Source organism: Acomys minous (genome assembly GCF_964271855.1).
Source record: "Acomys minous genome assembly, chromosome: 7".
NCBI classification, from domain to species: domain Eukaryota; kingdom Metazoa; phylum Chordata; class Mammalia; order Rodentia; family Muridae; genus Acomys; species Acomys minous.
Genome location: NC_140488.1, coordinates 71,712,821 through 71,731,981, shown reverse-complemented (window position 1 = coordinate 71,731,981; position 19,161 = coordinate 71,712,821). Strand labels below are relative to the sequence as shown.

The 19,161-nt window shown below is 43.0% G+C and overlaps 1 protein-coding gene across 2 annotated transcripts in view; it reads right to left on the bottom strand.

Moving 5' to 3' along the window:
- NEXMIF (neurite extension and migration factor) overlaps positions 1-13,792 on the bottom strand; it is a 121,070-nt gene extending 107,278 nt beyond the window's left edge. Inside the window, exon 1 of one of the 2 annotated variants that reach the window (XM_084788961.1) lies at positions 13,592-13,792. The gene's annotated coding sequence lies outside the window, so the exon portion shown is untranslated. The remainder of the gene's footprint in view (positions 1-13,591) is intronic. The other variant, XM_084788960.1, reaches the window with a different exon arrangement.
- Between the last annotated feature and the right edge of the window lie 5,369 nt (positions 13,793-19,161).

Genomic DNA, 19,161 nt, shown 5'->3' with positions numbered 1-19,161 from the left:
TTCTGAATTTACTCTCTCACGGTAATTTAGATGATAACAATTTTAAAAAACTTTCCCTTATTATGAAGTTGAATCTAATGAAGAGAAGTTGTTTATTTACCCCCTTACCCGCCTCTCCCAAGTTAATACCATAACCAAAAAATCATCTTTATCATCTCAACTTGGAAGAAATGTCTGTAATCTTGGCCTCTTTGTTGCATATTTATTGGTCATTGAATCCTATTTTTCTCCAAGACAGGGCTTCTCTGTGTACCCTTGGCTGTTCTAGAACTCACTTTGTAGACCAGAGATCTGCCTGCTTCTACCTCCCAAGTGCTGGGATTAAAAGCGTGCACCAGGTGAATGCATTTACTTTTACCAGTTCACTGTCTTATGATCTTCGGTCCTGTCTTCTCCTGTAATTCCTTTTCACCCATCTCTCAGGTATAAACTCTCTCTGCTTTTTGAGTTTTATAATCTAATGGGTGTTTTTAATGTTTCTTCCCATTCTGACCCCTTTTCACACACAGGAGCTGAAGCCTCTTTTGTCTGATGTACCTGAAGTACTGGAGCCATACTGTACTCTCTCAGGGCAGCAATGACCTTGCTCCAGCCACACAATATAGCAGGAAAACATCTGCAGTCAAACAGCATACAGACCCTGAGCAACATCAAAGGGGAAGTTAAAGGCTCTATTGACAATTAAGCAGTAGGTTGAGAAGGGCGTCAGGTGGAGCTGAGTATTAAATGCAATGGATAAAGACAGGCTTCATGCATTTGGAAGTAAGATTTTTCCATTATCTCCTGTTTAAAGAGACCATTGATAGGGAAATCCAAGGGAAAGATCAAGGCCTGAACTATAGTCATCACTATGGCTCATAGTGTATATCATGGCTCTGAAAAACTCACTTGAACATTTCTGAGACTCAATTCTTCAAAATGGAAACTGTTACCATCATGCAAACTTCAACTTTACAACGTAAAATATCTTGGAGTGAAAGGAAAGCTGCTTGTCTTACATGGTCATCAATATGCACACGGTGCACATACACATAACAAAGCACCCATACATGTAAAATGAAAAGAAAACCAATAAAACAAATCATTCATCAAGCTCCGCACTCAAGAGGTCAAGGTAGGAAGACTGTCGTGAGTCCAAGGCCAGTCTGAGTTATACAGTGAGCTCCATGCTGGCCTAGACAAAAGTGTGATATTCTGCCTCAAAACCAAACAAAAACTATAAAACAAGGAAAAGCACCATCTCTTATACTAAGAAACAGAAAGGTCTCAAACTGAATGAAAACTGATGTCCAAACCACAATGACTAAGATATTAGAATTACCTGGGAGAAGGGGACGGAGGAGAAACTGCAGTCAGGATGTATTGGGAAAAAGAAAAGAAAAGAAAAATAAAAAGAATTACCAAAGACATTAAAGCTACTATGACAAAAAAAAAAATGGTTCAGTTAGTAATTACAAGTAATTTTGGAACAAAGAGAAAATACAAAGAATAAAAACAGAGCATATATAGAAAAACAGTAAAATTTTAGACATAGGATACAGTAATACAAAACAAAAAAAAAACAAAACTAAACTTCTCTAAAGCAAAATAGAAAGACCTGAAAAGAGAATCAGCTAACTTGATAGGATAATGAGAATCATTCAGTCTGAATGAGAAATAATGAGAAGACTGAGGGAAATGTCCAGAGCCTCTGGGAGTTACAGGACTAAAGCAACAAGCTTCCTGTATCAGAGGATGCCAAGAATGATAGGAGGTGGCTGAGAAGTTTAAACAATGATGGTTATTTTTTCAAGTCTTAAAATTGGCAAAACACATAAATCTATATACTCAAAAACCTAAGTGCATTTCAAAGTAGGTAAATTTAAAGAATTCCATGTCAAGGCACATCATGGATAAACTTCTTTTAAAAAAATTCTTGAAAGCACTTAAGAGAGAAATGGAACCTTACCTACAGGGAAAATAGTTAAAATGTCAGCAGATTTCTCATCAGAATCCATGGAAGCTAGAATGTGACACATTCCTCAAGCACATTTATAAAAGAACTGTCAACCTTGAATCTCAGGTCCAGTGAAAATATATTTGCAGAATAAAAGAGCAATAAAGAAATTTTCAAATGGAAGAAAATTAGAATTTCTTGCTAGGAAACTTATCTTGAAATAATTGTTAAACAGGAAGGAAAATGCAAAAACATGATCTTGGAACCTCAGGAAGAAAAAAACAACAGAAAGAGCTAGAGTAACCTTTCTCAATTACGTTTCATAGGTGAAGCAAAAAAAAATAGCTATCTAATAGTTATAATAAATACAGAGAAGAAATATTTAAAACCATTATGTTATAAATAGGGAAGGATAAAGTAAGTTAAAAAGGCAAGGTTTCTATAATTTACTGAAGCAGCCAAAATGTCAATCTTAGTAGGCTATAATAAGTTACAGACAGGCACTCTAGAAAATGGTCTCTCTCTCTCTCTCTCTCTCTCTCTCTCTCTCTCTCTCTCTCTCTCTCTCTCATTTCCTCTCCCTCTTCTCTTCTATCCTCTCCTTTCCCCTCTCCTCTCCTTTCTCCTCTCCTCTCCTCCTCCCCTCTCCCCCCTCTCTGAACCAGTGTCCCCCTATGTACACCAGAGTAGACGTGAATTTATTATGTAACTCGAGTTGCTCTTCAACTGAAGATCCTCCTTCCTACCTCAAGCCCCCAAGTGTTGAGATTATATAGCCATTTGCCACCTTGCCCAGCTCAGGATAGTTTGTTCAAAACTGGTTTTTATTTTTAAGAAACTAAACATGTACTTACCATACAAATCAGTAATCACACTGAAAATTCATCACAGAGAAATAAAAATTTGTGTTACTTCACAAATCTGTACGTTAATAGTCATAGCAGCTTTGTTTGTTGGTAGACTAAAATGTAGGTAAGCAAAGTCTCTCAACAGGTGAAAAGCTAAGCTGTGATATAGTCATACTATACAAAACTGGTGAGTAGCAAGAAGGGATGAACTATTTACATACAAGACAAATGGACAGCTGGATGCACACGTTTAATCCCAGCATTCAGGAGGCAGAGGAAGGCATCTCTCTTGAGTTTGAGGCCATTCAGCTTTCCATAGTGAGTTCTGCTAGCCAGATCCTTTCTTAAACAAACAACAACATTCATGTAACATTCTTGGAATGAATAACTACAGATATGGAAAACATAATAGCGATTATGGAAGTTTAGTATGGCATAGAGTAAAAGTACAAAAACTACAATGGGTAAAACACACACAAAAAAATCTCTTATGATGAAATAATATCTTCTTGGTTGTGTTGGTAGTCATACAAATATGCATATGTGATATGGTGGAACGGAACTGTACACAGTCACTGTTCCTAAGCCAAATTCATGGTTTTGTTACTATGCTATGGCAATGGAAGATGGAGCAATTGGGAGAGCTGGGCTCCTCTGTCCTTTTACTTCCTGTGAATCTATTAATTCTTGCAAAATAAAAATTAAAAACAAAACACCAGTAATTGTGATAGGCAGATCAACTGCCCTTAAAAAATGTCCACATCCTATACCCAGAACCTGTGAATGTTTTAGAATATATGACATAAGAGAAGTTAAGATTGTAGATAGTTAAGGTGGGAAGACCGTCCAGTCAGGCAAGCTCAATACAATTACAGGGGTATTTGTAAGTGGGAAAAGGAGGAAAAAGAGTAAAAATCAAAGATGCAGATGGAAACAAGATTGAAGTGATGAGATGTGGGGAATCAATCCTCCACTGGAAGCTCTGAACACAGGAAGACTTCACAAGATGCAACATATAAGTAGCACTCAGGAGCTAGAAAGCAGATAGTTTCCTCTTAATGGTCTCCAAAAAGAACAGTTATTTTCACACCTCAAATTTAGCCTAGTGAAACAGAGTTTAGACTATTGACATCCACAACTACTGAATAATAAGTTATATTGTTTTAAATCACTAAGTTTGGGGTCCAAGACATCCATGAACTGGGTAGTTAAAAACTAACCCGACAAAAGATAGATAACTGGGCCACTGGGGCATTGCAGCACTCAGTTGATAAAGTGCTTACTGCATAATCCTGAGGACCTGAGTTCATTTCTTCAGCATCCACATGAAAAGTCAGCACAGAGCAGCCTGGGATAGCCAAGGCTACACAGAGAAACCCTGTCACACACACAAAAAAACAAAAACAAAAAATGAGAGGGGGAGGGAGGGAGGGAGGGAGAGAGGGGGAGAGGGAGGGAGGGAGGGAAGGAGGGAGGGAGGGAGGGAGGGAGGGAGGGACCTTGAAATCCCTCCTTCCCAAAAATAGTCAGCACAGTAATGCCAGCACTAAGCATAGGTGACATCAGGATCCCAGAGAGTTGCTGGCAAGGCCATTTAGTGAATTGATGAGCTCTAGGTTCGGTGAGAGACCCTGTCTAAAAAAAAATAATAAGGTGGATGCTGGGTGTAGTAGCACACACCTGTAATCCCAGCACTCAAGGAAGAAGAGGCAGGGGAATCACTGTGAGTTTGAGGCCAGGCAAGGCTATATAGAAAAACCCCGTCTTGAAAGAACAAAAACAAAACAAAAAAAGAATTAAAGTGGACAAAAGGACATAGTGTCGGAAAGGGACTTGTAGAGAGGCCTTGGCAAGGATGGGAAGGAAATAATAGAGGGTAGAGGAGAAGAGCAATCAGAACACAGTACGTATGAAATTGTCAAAGAATACGTTTAATTTTGAAACTTAAACACAACAAGGTAGCAAATGATTGACGAAGACACTCAATGTTCATCTCTGGCCTTCCCACACATGCACATTCACATGCATCCACATCTGCATCCATCAACATGTATAGATTGTACTCTCAGGGCAATCATTAATATATGATGATGAATGCTATTTACAATTACACATCACCAATGAAATCAATGATAGAACATCTTGCCTCAGGACTGCAAGGAGAAGAAACACGTTGCTCTTGATTACATGGAGCCTATTAAACCAAAGAAGGTATAAAAACTGAAATGTTTTTGCCACAGAAGCTAGAAATCTTTTCTCAGTCCAGTCTGAGATCTATTTACTGAGGAATTTTCTGCTATGTTAGGATAACTGTACTTATTTTCTAAAGATGTAGACTACAGAGACAGTAGAAAAATGCATTAAATTTAAAAAAAAAGGTAGGTAAAAGACCCAAGCACCTCATTTCTTACGAGAGGACAGTTCATTTTATTCTTTTTCTCTCTCTATCCCCAGTCTCCCATTACTTAGCACACAGTAGATGCTCAAAAACATTTGATGAATTGTACTGTAAATGATAACTAATAGACCTATCCAGCATTAAATTCTACTAGCCCCTGTACTGTATAATAGTCCAAACTGCTGAGACAAAATTCCATAAGCATTCATGAATAATAATTCCACATATTACTATCCCAACTCCAAAGCATGGATGTGGTATACATTTATTTTTGCAGAGCTTACAGAGATTTGCATTTAATGTATTATATTAGAATTCCAGGATGAAATCTTTTAACTCACTCCAGGATGACTAATAGCCCAAAAGGACCATGAATCTTAAGGGTCTCATGAACAGATCTGTCATTTCCCTCTCTGACCCTGTCACCATACCTAACAATTGATCCCAAGAAGAGTTCTCAATTTTCCTCAACGCCATGGCTAAGTGAAATATATAGGCAACAAGGTGCAAAACACAGGGGGTAGGAGAAAAGTGAGCTTCATCGAGCTTTTGTGGAACATCATGTATTAATAATTAAGTTATTGGGATTAGAGCTGAATGCACATTTTTGTTTCCATCTTTTTTATTTTTGAGATTATAATTATATCATTGTCCCCCAACCTTTCCTCACTGCAAACCCCTCCACGCACCCCTGCTTGCTCTTCACATCCATACCTTCTTTTTTCATTCATTTTTATTACATGCATGTGTGTGAAAGGGCAGTTTTAAGAGTCCTACAGTTAAGCCGGGCGTGGTGGCACATGACTTTAATCCTACCTCTCGGGAGGCAGAAGCAGGTGGATCTCTGTGAACTCAAGGCCAGCCTGGTCTACAAGGCGAGTCTAGGATAGCCAAGGCTACGCAGAGAAACCTTGTCTAGAAAAATAAAAAATATAATAATAATAATAATAATAATAATAATAATAATAATAATAATAATAGTAATAATAGTAATAGTAAAAGTAAAAAGAAAGAAAGAAAAGGAAAAAAAGAATGGGAGGATACAAGTGATGGGATAACAACTGAGTTGTAATTTGAATAAATTAATTAAATAAAAATTAAAAAAAGAATCCTACAGTTGACAAGTTCAGAATTTGTTGAAATGAGGCAATTTATTTAGGGTAAACACAGTAATGTTCAAGTGCGTATTAAGTGACTTTTTTTTTTCAAAATAAAAATGCCTATGAAGGTTAATCATGAAAATATTTGGAACAGTAGCCGAGTGCTATGGACCACGAGTATATAAAAACCTTCAGTTCTGAGAACCATGGCCTTCATTTCAAGTTACTGTGACCATGACAGGCATGTGACAGGATTTCTGTAACAACTTGGGAAAAGGTAGTGCACAGTTTTTTTGTTTTGTTTTGTTTTCTCATTTGGTTTTCAAGACACGGCTTCTCTGTGTAGCCCTGGTTGTCCCAGAACTGGGTCTGTAGATCAGGCTGGCCTCCAACTCAGAGATCTGCCTCACTCCTGGGTGCTGTGATTAAAGGGGTAGGCCATCACCTGCTGGTTCTACAGAAGCTTTTTAAGTCACAATGCATGATTGGATTTCCCGGAAATGTATGCATATGGTGTATGTGACTGTAAATATGCAGTTCTCTGAAGAGCATACACGTGGTGGCCAACAAATTGTCGCATCAGTTCATGCCACAGGTAGGGATCACTGGTTAGGGACAACTGGGCTAAACAGTGATGGCCCCATTTCTACTCCTCTACTTAGTAAGGCAGCAGCTCAGACAAGTCACCAAGACTGGCTTCTGGGTTCGTAAATCACAAGTGTACCTGGAACAACACGGCAAATATTGGGAAAGGAGGCAGAAAGAACTCAGTACTACCACAGAAGTTAGGTTACTGCAGAGGAGAGAAAGGTAAAACAATTATCGATACGTTGATGAAAACAAACATTCACGTACAAATTTCGCTTTTTAGGTAATCCCCTGCTACTCTTCCTAGTTTTGGACAATCTTTCAAGCTGTAGATATTAATTAGGTACGGAAGGTAGATTGCTTTTAACATTGCATCTGGTAATGCTCAACTAAGTAATAGACACTTAAAAATATTTACACAAATCACTTCTAACTGGTTTCATTTTTTTCCTTCTTGCTTACATCATTATTCCACGGTTTCATTCACTCCTGCCCCATATCAAGGAAAGCCAATCACACATACTCAGGACTGGGAGGCAGACAGCTTAAAAGATCATCTTGTCTCTTATTCATACATGCCTTAGTGCTACACTTTTTCTTCATCAATATGGCTATCAAGATGGATTTTCTTTTATTTTTTAAAATTTATTCACTTTACTACATCTTGATTGTAGCCCCCTCCCTCATCTCCTCCTGGTCCTTACCCTCCTTCTCTCTTCCTCCCAATCCCCCCTCCCTTAGCCCTCATGCCCTCCCATCTGACCCAAGCCTATCAGTCTCATTTGGACTGCCTGTATCCTCTTCCTCTGTGGCCTGGCAAGGCTTCCCCAACAGGGGGAAGTGATTAACATGTGTGGGCCAGAGTCCATGTCATAGGTAGCCCCTACTCCCCCATATTATGGGACCCACAAGGAGACTGTGCTGCCTATCTACTACATCTGAGCAGAGGGTCTAGGTCCTCACCATGCATGCTCCTTGGTTGGTGAATCAGTCTCTACCTTAGGAAGCCAGAAGCAGGTTATCAGATCCCTTGGAACTGGAGTAACAGATGGCCATGAGCTGCCATATGGGTCCTGGGAAGCAAACTCAGGTCTTCTAGAAAAACAATCAGTGCCTTAACCTCTCAGCCTTCTCTCCAGCCCCAGCTTATTAGCTCTTACCAGCTTTTAGTGAAAGTGAGAGCAAGCACTCTCCCTCGTGGCCATGGCACCTCTTTGAGTGCATGTGTACGTGCAAACATAGAATTCCATTTTGTAGTGATACCTTTGAACCCAATATTCTGATTCTATTGGACACAAAGAATTTTTCTGAGGCTTTTCTGCAGAAAGACCTCTTGGCTAACAAAGGTAGATTGAAATAGGTTAAGGAGCCACTGCATCTCCAGCGCTCATTATTTTATCAAGCTTTGCAAATTAATGATCATCTCAAATTAGGAAATATAGTTTCTTCTGAGTTCCAGGCCAGCCTGGTCTACAAAACAAGTCCCAGACAGCAAAGGCTACACGGAAAAAACTTGTCTCAGAAATATATATATAAAAGGTGCCTTATACTTCAAGTAATCATAGGAAAAAATTTTTTTTGGTTTTTTGAGACAGGGTTTTTCTGTGTAGCCTTGGCTGTCATGAACTCCCTCTGTAGACCAGACTGGCCTCAAACTCACAGAGATCTGACTGCCTCTGCCTCCCAAGTACTGGGGTTACAGGCGTGCACCACCACGCCTGGCTAATCATAGAATTATTTAAAGAATGAAATAAGTATGCCACAACATATGTTAACCCACTGATAATCTCAAATAGAGGAAATACTTTAACTTCATCCAAATGAAATGGATCTCTTCCTTGTCATGTTCCTCAAACCAGGCTGGTCTCAATTTTGCTATCTAGATGAGGATGACTTCAAACTTCTTATCTTCCTACCTTTTCTTCTTGAGTGCTGGGATTATACCACCATGGCCAGTTTAGGTGGTGCTAAGGATTGAACCTGTGGTTTTAGGCAGCCTCTCTTTTTAAACACTAAGACAGGTTCTCATTACATATCTCAAGATTGCCTTGAATGCACTGTTTCCAAGGCTGGCCTCAAACTCAGGATCTTCTTGCCTCTAGTGGGAGGGATTATATCTAGGTTTCTGCTTCTTCTTGATGGAGGGCCGGTCAAAATTATTACAACATGTGGGTCCAGTGTACAAATCTTGTTCTCCATCCTCTTGATACTCTCCAGATAAACAACAGGAGAAGCTTTTTTTTTTTTTAAGGCAAGTTTGTGTGACACTTGAAAAAAAGCACTGGGAGAATAAAGCCGACACTTTTCATAGGATTTGGGGATACTTGAGGAAATGGTACATAATTGCTTAAATCAAAGTCATCGTGCTGGAGAGAAATAAGATGGTCTGTAGGCACGACATTTAGAAAAAAAATATTTGCATTGTAGCTGGTCTCAAGAATTCAGCCAGATATGCCAGACTGTGGTGGTGCACACCTTTAATCCCGGCACTCTGGGAGGCAGAGGCGAGTAGATCTCTGAGTTCAAGGCCAGCCTGGTCAGCGTGAGTTCCAGGACAGCCAAGGCTACACAGAGACACCCTGTCTTTAAAAAACAAACCAAATCAAAAAACAAAAACAAAAACAAGCAAGCAAACAAACAAACCACAGAAGAATTCTGCTAGGAGTTGGCAGCACATGTAAGCTGGTATAGGCAGAAGGATCACAAGTCCAGAACTAGCCTAGGCTACAAACAAGACCGTGTCTCAAAATGAAAAACAAAAACACCAGTGGTTGGAAATGTAGCTCAGCGGCGGCAACGTGCTTCTCTAGCATGGCCAAAAGCCTGTGTTCCATCTTCAGCTCAGGAAAAAGACAAAAGCATGGAATAAAGCACAACAAAACCAACACAAACACCAACACTCTTTTTCCACCAGAGAAAAAGGAAAGGAAAGATACTAGAGCATAGCACTTACAAGGAAGAAAAAAAAAGGGGAAAAAAAAAAAAAGAGCACATTCCTTAGCCAAAGTCAGTGTGCTTAGAAGAGGGAAGACACAAAAGGGCCTTACCTCTACCTAGAGCAGGCCTCAAAAAGGCAGCTTCCCTTAGCTGTGCCCCCTTTCCTAAGTTGTGATGTGCTTACTGCTGCATAAGGCTGATGTTGTTTGATATGGCTGGGATTTTCATCTCTGCCTCAAAACACATTTTCTGGTTGTATGCATGTCTGAACATAATGGTAGCCTGAAGTTCTGCCCTTGGCCATGGGTCTTTGTTTTGTTTTCAAACAGCTCCGGATAAGCGTCCTGGTCAACCAGTTAAGTTCCTCGTGTCTAACCTTATGACCTTGGATTTGAACCGGTGCTCTGGTGAGGAACTACTTAACTAGGGACTTTGACGTTTCAGAGGAAATACAATAATAAAACAAATGTAAAGTGTATATATCTGAAATCCTCCAACATGGGGAAAACAAAGAAGCCAAAAAATGACCTGTTTCTTAGTGAGTCATTTCCTTCCTCACCACCCTTTTGATCCTTCTCTTTTCTTTTGCTTACTGACAGCAGGAACATTTTAACCACATGTATGCCAGCGGATAGAAAGCTTACATATAGCAGTCAAAGGCCAAGTAGAATTGCCTCCTACTACAAAGGAAGGGGCTTGTAGAAGGGGGAAATCACTACTACTGGATTTAGGAACAGAGAAACTGTAATCAGTGCTTCTTTGGTTAATACAGTCCCTCTCCTAAGCAAATACTTCAGTGAGACTAGAACCTCCACAGTGATTGTGTTAGAGTGCCTTGGGCATATCTTTGAGATTTTTAAATCCAGCCGTCATCGGTTTTTCTTCCTCCCTTCTACCTCCGTAAACAAAAGTGCGTCGAACAACAGCACATCTTTAGTTCCCTCTGCTCTCCTGGTAGCTTACAGGTAATCAGATAGTAGAAAGATAGAGAGAGAGAGAGAGAGAGAGAGAGAGAGAGAGAGAGAGAGAGAGAGAAGAGAGAGAGAAGAAAAAGAAAGATGGGGAAAAACAGTGACTAAAACAGAAAGCTGCGGTGTTCTGCAGTTGTTTGACTTTGGCAACAGGGATATTGCAGGTTTGCACGTGTGTGCCTGCATGTGCGCATGTGTGTGTTAAAAAGCATTGATGCATCGAAGATTTATTCATTGAACAGGCTGATTTATTTAACAGACTTGACATATGTCAAATTCTGCCATGTGCTTATATAATTGTTACCCATTTATCTGAGCTGTAATTTAGGCAAATATTTGTTTTAACATTATTTTCTTTTAAATGGCTTTCTCTGCTTCACAATCAATCCATGGTTCTTTTTAATTATGTTAACAATAGCTATTTGGTTGGAGTCTGTGAAATCTAATCTTTTCCCCAAACTCTTCTCAGCTTTTTTCAACTAATTGCTTTCAAGTTAAAATCATACCATAGGAAAAATTTAAATATGTATAATATTCTTTTATAGTTTGATATTTTGAATGCTTGGTCTTCAAAAAAAAGCAATTTATGGCATATTGTTAAAAATCACAGATCTGATACTGTTAATGGTGGAAAAACTAGCTAAAGGGACAAAAGGGTGTGATTTTTGTTAGCCTATTTCTTTGGGGTGTGGGGATATGGAGACAGTAAGAAAAGTGGGGGGCACAGAAAGAATTAAGTAGAAAAAAGACAAAATAAATGAAATCAAATTTCAAGTCTTAAAAATTTTGTTGAATTGCCCTACCCTATTTGAACACACGTGCACAAAACATTATCTTTTCAATTTAAATGCATGCAATCTAGCTAGGTTCTGTGGGAGGTAAAATTTTGCAAAGTTATTTCCAAGAAACAAAAATGTCTAATCACTAGCTGCCAGAGCTTCTTTGAATTCCCCTATTGTAATTATGTTCCTTGCAGAAAACAAGAGGTTTATTTTGACCTCCCTAGTCAAGGAGTGTGGAGACTACATTAAGATATAAGGGTGGGGACAGAAGGGAAATCCCACCACCACACAAGTAAATTTTTGACCTAGTAAGCAAATACGCTTTTGTTGTTAGTGCTGGGTAAAATGTACAAGTCTTCCAGAAATTAGAGACTGTAATAAAAATGTACCAGCCCAAATTTAAATTGCTCACTAGACAGATGGTTAATTATATTCACAGCCACATATTTCACTGGGATAGAGTTTCAGACACTCAGCCAGTTTTATTTGATTAGCCGGTTTTCTAGTTAATATGTAAAATGACAGTTACTTAGGGCTTTTTTGTTCCTTTCTAAAAATACATTTTCAATAAGTGTAAATTCTCCTCAGCCATGAGAACGTCACTGCTGTAAATAAAATGTTTGGTCATGCTACCCATGTGTAAAGATGTGCAATTCACCCCGAAAACCCCAAATGGTCTCTTGCAATTCAGAGAAAACCATTGGAACACCTTATACTCACCAAGCAAAATATTCCAGGAACTGTTAGCACACTGTTTCTCCAACTAAAACAGCTTTTTTCAAATCCCAGCGCTAAAGTATTTTATAAAGATGCTTTAAAAAAAAAAGTCCTGCAAACCCCACACACAATTGTGTATTCTCAGACAAGTCTAAAAAAATGGAACGTTAGAAAAGGCCACACAGCTAAGTGTGCTGTTGTGTCCAGAATTCGACATGTTAGTAGCCAAAACCCAGAAGCAAAATATGAGAGTCGGTCGTTCCAAAATGCTACCAGAAGCTAGACAAAAATCTGAAGTGTTGGTGTCTAAATGGGGATGTCAGATGATTTTTTTTTAACTTCGAAAAAGAACTAAAAGCCTAGAACTGGTGGTTTGGTCCCCCACGAGTCAGTTATGCTGAAACCCCTGGATTCCTCAGCTGAACTGCGGTCTGCACACTTTCCGGCAGCGGGGCCGCCCCACGGCTTCCCCGCCCGCGGGCAGGACAAGCACTAGCAGCGGCGTGCCTGCAGGCGCGGCAGCAGCAGCAGCGAGGAGCTCCAGAAGTACTGGAGAAAAGCGTCAAGCTGACCGCACGGGAGAGCGGGACCGGGCAGCGGGCCAATTTCCGCAAAGGTGACAAGCTGGGCGAGGCTCGGGCGGGCCCCTAACTTCTCCTCGCCACGGGCTGGGAGCCCGTAGCGCGAGCCGCTGCCTCCGCAGCCACCGCGCTGCTGCTCCGAGGTGGCCAAAGGAGCCCGGAGCGCGCGGGCGCCGCGGGCGGGCGGGGGAGGCGTCCGCAGCACGGCTTCGCACCTCTGCAGCTTTGGCCGGGACGCCAGCCGAGGCCACCGCGTGGGTTTTCCCGCTCGCTCCGAAGCATGCCTTGACCCTGGCATGCTCCCGGGCCGGGGCTACCCGCGGGTCACCGAGCTGATGGGAGGTGGCTCTTGGCTAGCTCCGGCTGCCCTGCGGCAGGCGTGTGAGCGGCAGCTCTGGCCCGCTCCCTTCCCCTCCCCCTTCCCCGGCGGTGGCACACAGGCCTTTCCTAGATTGCAGCGCTCGCTTGGCGGGGCGAGCTGGGCTCGGTCGCCCTCGCGGCCTCGCTGCTTCGCTGCCTCGCGCACACAGACACCACATGCACGCCATTCGCACACAGACGTCCTTCCCCGCCGGCTCTCCCTTTTTCTCGTCTTCTGGCTGGGCGGCTTTCCCTCTGTTCCTTGCACCCCCACCCCCACCCCCAGCTGCCGCCTCTTCGAGCCGGCCGGGGAGCCAGCGAGAAGGCCTGGGGGGGTGGGGAGGGAAGGCAGGATGGCAGCGCTCAGACTCACCTCGCAGGCCGCCTCCCAAGGCACACGTCGCTAGCGACTCCGGCAGCCGGTGTCCCGAGCTGTAGCTGGCCGCAGCCAAGGCTTGGGCTGCCGCCGCGGTCGCCCGCAGCTGGTCGAGCTGCCGCCGCTGCTCCCGCTCACTGCTGCTGCTGCTGCCGCCGCCGCCGCCTCTGCTTCAGCTCCATGCGCGGGGCCCGCCAGGTGGACGCGCCTCGCTCAGCTCGCTCACTCAGGCTCCGCCGCCGTCGCTGTCGTCGTCGCCGCCGCCGCCGCCGCCGCCGCCGCCGCACTAGATGGAGTCAGAGCTGTCGGGCTAGGGGCACCGCAAGTCACAGCCTCCACGGCCGCCCGCCGCCTCCCAGGTCAGCGTCCCTCGCACCGCGCCGCTCGCTCGCTCGCTCGCTCGCTCGCCCGCGCCGGGACGACCTCGCTCGCGGGCTGCGCGCGCGGCGCCTGGAGCCCGCTCAGCGCGGTGGCTGCGGCGGTCCGCGAGGGGGAGAGGAGGAGGGCGGTTGCGACTGCCGCTAGCGCTGGGAACGCTACTGCTAAATGCTGCCACTGCCGCTACTGCCACTGCTGTGGCGGTGGTAGCGGCGGCGGCGAAGGCTGCTGCTGCTGCTGCTGCTGCTACTGGTTTTCCTTCCCGGGTTCTCTCCCCCCCCCCTCCGCCTCGGCCCCCTCCTCCTCCTCCCCCTTTCTCCTCCTCCTCTTCCTCCTACTCCTCCTCCTCCTCCCCCTTCTCCTCCCTGGGCTGCTTGGCTCCTAGCCTCTGCGGGTGCTGCCTGCTCCCTTCTGCTTTCAGAGCTGCCTCTGCCCATTCAGAAAGGTGCCCAGAGTGGGGCTGCCTCGGCTGCCACCATCGCTATTGCCCCTGCCATTGTTTCCTCCAACACCGCTGTTCTTGTTGGATGCGCCCCCCTCCTTCCCCACCACAGCCCTCCCTTTCCTGCTCACTCTCTCCTTACCCTCTCTGCGGTCCCTTCCTCATGTGCCCCCTCCCACCCTGTCCGTCTGTCCCTCCCTGCCGTCCCCTCAGACGTCCGGGAGCGCGCACTGCGCGGCCACCTGTCATAAAGGGCGCGCACCCCCCTTCTCCACCCCCACCCCGCCCCCCACTCACATTCTCACAACCCGCCCAGTCCACCGCGCCACTGGCTCGTTCTTCCCCTGGCAGACACGCAGCCGGACACCACTCTCCCACGCCTTTGAGGGCAGTTATGTGTTCAGAGAGGGGCGCTCTGAAGTTTCAGGAAGAATATCTGAATGACTCTATGTATTAAGCATCTATCCATCCAACCTACCCCTTAACTTCAGGGCCCAAGCCCTGGGAAGGTCGCTTGTGCTGGAAGGGTTGGGATAAGGCAGAGAATTGGAAAGGGATGAATTTTTTAGGAAATGAAGGAGAGAAAAAGGAAATCTGCATATGGCCAGGAAGGAAATGGGATCCGACTGCTGTCACTGGAAAATTCCTTAGGTGGTCATTTCCCTTCTGACGTTCTGGGAACCTAACAGAAAACAGCATAGGATTGGAAAGCGACCCACTGGGAACACGTAGTATTTATGAAGCCCTGGCCGTAAGGTTGGGGCCTGAAAGCCAAAGGCATAGCCACTAGAAAGCAGTGTGAAAGATTAAATGTTGACGCTCTCGAACAGAGAGAATAAAGCCAGCTTACTTTGTGTGCACTTGCTCCAGCAAGTCACTGCCACAACCCAGCTTCCCCAGTCACACAGAGCTCAATTTCAGATTTCTCTGCTTCCACCTCTACAGCCTCATTTTCTAAGGTCAGACTTCGAGATCTGCAGTGCGTAACTTCTATAACCATTCACAGAGCCTTTAACCTGTCACCTAACCCCTCCCCTAGAAACAGCACAAACACAGATAGTGTGAACAGGGTCGGGAGAAATTTTTTTCCAGGCAAAGTAAAAGATACAGAGGTCAGGGTCAAGTTAAAGGAACAAGTCCATGGCTCTTTCATCCTTGAGCCACAGAGTGCCTGTATGGGGTGGGGAAAGGCTTTTAAAACTTAGACTCACCCAGAGGACACACTTCTTCGTGTGTTTTCAGGGAAGTTTAGCTAAAGTCTACCATTCTACCTTCTTGGAATACTGCCCTTCCCCTTCTTTTATACCTTAGAAAGTAGTCCACAAATAATGGCTCATTTCTCAAAGAACCCCAACTTTGTGAGTGCTTACCTTTGTGCCAAGCACTATGGTGAGCAACCTATATGAATTCTTTTGTTTAATCCTCATAACAAATAAAAGTTTATTACTGCCATTTTACAGGTGAGAATATTGAACCATGACAAACCATACACATTTTTTGAAAATAGGAATATTGTCTTATGTATTCTGTTTACTGTGTAAATACATTTGCCTCTTTCAGGCACTGAGATAAATAAACACTAAAATAAAATTTGTCATCCACCCTCAAAAGCAGAAACAAATATTAAGCATGTAAAATGCCACCATCTATGGCTGGCTTTCAATTGCCAGAATGAATTGCTCTTTGCTCATTTGATTTCACCTTTACTGACCACATACGACATTCTTTTTTTTTTTTTAAGCTCCCACATGGTGGAAGAAGAAAACAAACACCCAGAAAGGTTCTTGTGACTTCTGTATACATAGCATGTAAAAGTGTGTGCCCACTCGCATGCACACATGAAAAGTAAATGTACAAGGATTGTTTATTAGTTATCAGTTATTATTTCTGTCAGTGTCTCCACCCAAAGACAGCCAGGAACAGACTTCTAGGGAAGCGATTTTAGTTCCTAACTAGTACAATCAGGGAGAACATAAATCATAGGTCCACTTAGGGCTGAATTGTGCCCCCACCCCAATTGTCTGTTGAAGCTCTAAGTCTCAGCATCTCAGGCTGTGGCAGTTTTGAAACAGAGTCATTAAAGAAGCGATTGAGTTCAAATAAGACCATTAATGTGGACTGCAATCCAATATTGCTAGTGTACTTAAGAAGAGGGCATTTAGACACACACGGAGATATCAGGAGCTCACCTATTGGAGAAAAGAGCATGTGGGACACCATTAGAAGGCAGGCACCTGAGCCAGGCAGTGGTGGCACACATCTTTAATCCCAGCACTCTGGAGGCAGACGCAGGCACATCTCTGTGAGTTCAAGACCAGCCTGATCTCCAAAGAGAGTCCATGACAGCCAGGGCTACACAGAGAAACCCTGTCTTGTCAAATCAAATTTTTAAAAATAAATAAAAGAAGACATTCATCTGCTAGCCAAGGAGGCCTTAGGAGAAATCAAACCTGCCAACAGCTTGCTCTCAGATTTGTTTTTTTCAAGACAGAGTTTCTCTGTGTAGCCTTAACTATCCTGGACTTGCTTTGTAGACCAGGCTGGCCTTGAACTCACAGCAATCCGCTTGCCTCTGCCTCTCAAGTGCTGGGATTAAAGGCATGCACCACCAACACCTGGCTTTGCTCTCAGATTTCTAATCTCTGGAGTTGTGAGAGAAAAAAATTTGTTTAAGCCACTCTGTAGTATTTTGTTATGGCACCCCAAGCAAGCAAGTATAATAAGTAACCATGGGGGTAATAGTAAAGGGATGGAATAAAGGGTCTATTATTACAATTTGGGATTTGGTCAAGTAAATTGGAGAGAGGTCTAAGGAAAGTGGGGGTTTGTTCCATGTTGAATACTGTCATAAAGGAAGGGAAATATATGACATGACATTTTAATAAGTCTTATCTCTTCAGAGGTCAGACTAAAGTAGGAGTAAGGCTTCTATGGGTGGCACAATGACCTTTTTGTCTATGCTTAGACAACACTATGAAATCATCTTGTTTTGTCTCTCTTTATCGTGTTCTCACAGGAACTTGATATGATGTTGGTACTTTCTTGAAGATGGTTTTGTCCAACAGAAAATAATGGCTTGCCTATGAATGCCAGTGGCCATCTGGACCTGTTGGCAGGCCTGAATCTCAGATACGCAGAAGGCTATGGAGGGAGGATCAAAAGTTGAAGGCCTGCTTCCGCCCAAGTAGGAGTTCAGCAATGCTTGGGGAAATTATTGAGGTCTTGTCTCAAAATTTAAAACAAAAGAACCTAAAAAGAGAGTTTGGGATATAGGTCAGTGGTAGTGTGTGCCTCATATACATGGAGCCCCTAGCCTCCATAAATCCCTGGTACCAAAATAAATAAGTGAAAAGATGTTACGGGCTGCGTTTGCTTCTTTCACACTTGTGACATCTTATTGCCATCTATTAACTGTGTGGTTTTAAGCAAGTTTTTTTTACCTTTCTGAGTCTCAATTCTTCACCTGTGATTAAAGAAATGAGAGTAAATAATATAAAGCTGCTGTGGAAGCTAAATGTATACATACAATAATATGATATAATTAGTTATATATCATCTACTATGCATTTGTATTATAAAATTATAACTATATAGTCTAAGGACTACACAGTCTTTAGAAAAAATGCTTGGCACATAGGCAGCCTTCATTAAACATGAGCTCTTTTCTATGTCTATTTTTCTCCAACAGGCAATCATAGCATGAATTACATGATTACACTTCTCTATTGATACTCTCTCCTGTGATAGACTGTGAGCTCTTTGAGAGCAGGGAAACTGTATATTGTTATATTAATAATAGCTAATGATGACGGTTAATTTTGATTGTCAACTTGACCGGAATTTAAAATCCCCTAAGACACACATGTGTGGATATTTCCCTAAGTGTATTCCAAACAAATCTCACTGAGAACAAGACCCACTATGAATGTGGACAGTACCATAGCATGGAAGATACCTCTGGAATCTTAAGATGAGTAAAAAAAAAGGGGGGGGGAGAAAGGGAGCTGGCCATTCATCTCTCTCTGCTTCCTAACTATAGACACAAGGTGACCAAAAGCCGCATAATCTTTTCTCTCTATCTTCCCTATGGTGATGCAGATATCCCCTTAAAATGTGAGCCTCTCTTCTTTCCCTAACTTGTTTTTACAAGGTATTTGGTCACAGTGAAGAGAAAAGCGACTGATATGCTAATTTTTGCTGAGTAGTTTCAATTTTAAATTTTAAATGTTGTTTACTCCAAGCAAACTTCTGAGACCCCATCCCTAGCTAGGCTAGCCTGGGCATCCTCCCTCCCGTGGCCTTATATAACATCTGTGTTTCCGTTAATCTACACAATTACATGGGATATTAACACTGCTTATGTTTCTTCTTCCCTTTCTAAACTATTCCTTTTTGGAGAGGAGAGGAAGCTCTTTCCACTTCGAGGCGCATGTCTAAGCACGGCGCCCAGCACAACACAAACACTTAATATAAAGATACTGAGTGGATTTTCACTACATTCTTTGCTTCCTCTGTGGGGGAAGTCATATCAGGCCACCACTCATCACGCTCCTCATTTTTAGAACAGAAGAGGTGACAGAGAATCTCTTATACAGCTCTCTTTCCTACAAAGCATATTCAAATGACAGAAAGACGTTTAAGAGCTGTCAGTAGTATATCCATTAGGGTTACGTGGGATAAAGAGAATATGTGACTAGGCCGTAAGAGCTTGGATTTTGACCTTAATTCCACCATAAACAAGCTGTGC